Here is a 1,438-nt window from a genome sequence, read left to right as displayed (position 1 = left end):
TCTCTGAAAGTAGGTAATAATCAAAAATAAAAATAATAGCTAGCATTTACATAGCTCTTTAAGGTTTGTACAGCAGTTTACAAATATTATTTTATTCTTACAATAATCTGTGGGGATAGATTCTTAAATGATTATTATTTCCATTTTATACAAACTAAGAAACTGAGGTAGAAAAAATTTAATAATTTGGCCAAGATCATAGAGCTCATAAGTATCTGAGATTGGATTTGAACTCAGAACTTACTAATTCTAAATTCATTATTTTATCTACTCTGCCATCTAGCTTACTTTTATTAAAAGAACCAGGATAGGGGGCAGCGAGGTGGCACAGTGGATAGAGCACCAGCCTTGAATTCAGGAGGACCGGAGTTCAAATCTGGTCTCAGACACTTAACACTTCCTAGCTGTGTGACCCTGGGCAAGTCACTTAACCCCAGCCTCAAAAAAAAAAAAAAAAAAAAAAAAAAGAACCAGTATAAATTTTTAAAAGTGGGATGCATGGTCTTCTTTCTGCTGTAGCTGCCACTGGGGCTACAATAACCCCACAGCCATGGCCATCTGATACCCCAAGGCCAAGGGCCTCAACAAGGACCACAAAATTACCAAAAATGTTTTAGAGCCATAACAGTATACCACAGCTGCTTTTTCAAAAACATCAAATTTGTGACAAATATGATCGTGGAGGTATGTGGGTTTGCCCCTCATGAGAGGCAGGTCATAGGATTGTTAAAGGTCCCTAAAGATAAGCAAGCCCTTAAATTCATCCAAAAAACAGGGATACTCACATCCAGATCAAGAGGAAGAGCTCAGCAACGTTCTAGCTACCATGAGGAAGGTTGTTGCCAATAAAGACTAAACTAGACCTTTCCTACTTTGCCCTCTGAGCTAATAAAGATTTGACAAATAGGGGGGAAAAAAGTTATATGCATGCTAAGATTGTATTTTAAGATGGTACTTTCCATGCACCAGACAACTAAGCACATCTATAAGTTGCAGAGAAAGTGCTAACCTTAATTTATAGTCACTCAGGGATTTCCTATGCCAATGGATTTATAAATGCAATTGAGAATGATGTGGCTGGATAGGAATTCATATTAAAAATGATACATTGTACATGATAGCTATCTTCAAATTTTGAAGCATTATTCAGACACAAAGAGATTAGCTAGATTTTAAGGTCCTTGCTGACTTAGAGATTCTTTGAATCTGGGATCCTCTAAGCAGTTTGTGATCTTAATTTTATGGAACCAAGAGTGTGCTGGCAAGTGTTTGACAATCAGCTCTCTGAAAGGGATAGAGGGGAATGCATGTATGATACATTTCAAAGTTTAATTTGCATAATTAATATTGTCTCCACTTTTTCCTTAAATGTAGAAATAAACAAAACAATAAATGACTTTTTAGACATTTCCAGAAATTCACAGAAGGCAAAATTCAA

At 36.1% G+C, this 1,438-nt stretch overlaps 1 pseudogene; it reads left to right on the top strand.

Annotated features, from left to right (window-relative positions):
* The first annotated feature begins 550 nt into the window (after positions 1-550).
* Positions 551-856, top strand: LOC141541237 (large ribosomal subunit protein eL36-like; annotated as a pseudogene).
* The last annotated feature ends 582 nt before the right edge of the window (positions 857-1,438 follow it).

This window comes from Sminthopsis crassicaudata, chromosome 4 (assembly GCF_048593235.1).
Source record: "Sminthopsis crassicaudata isolate SCR6 chromosome 4, ASM4859323v1, whole genome shotgun sequence".
In the NCBI taxonomy this organism is placed as follows: domain Eukaryota; kingdom Metazoa; phylum Chordata; class Mammalia; order Dasyuromorphia; family Dasyuridae; genus Sminthopsis; species Sminthopsis crassicaudata.
Note: the sequence above shows the minus strand (reverse complement) of the source record. Positions and strands in the feature narration are given on the sequence as shown.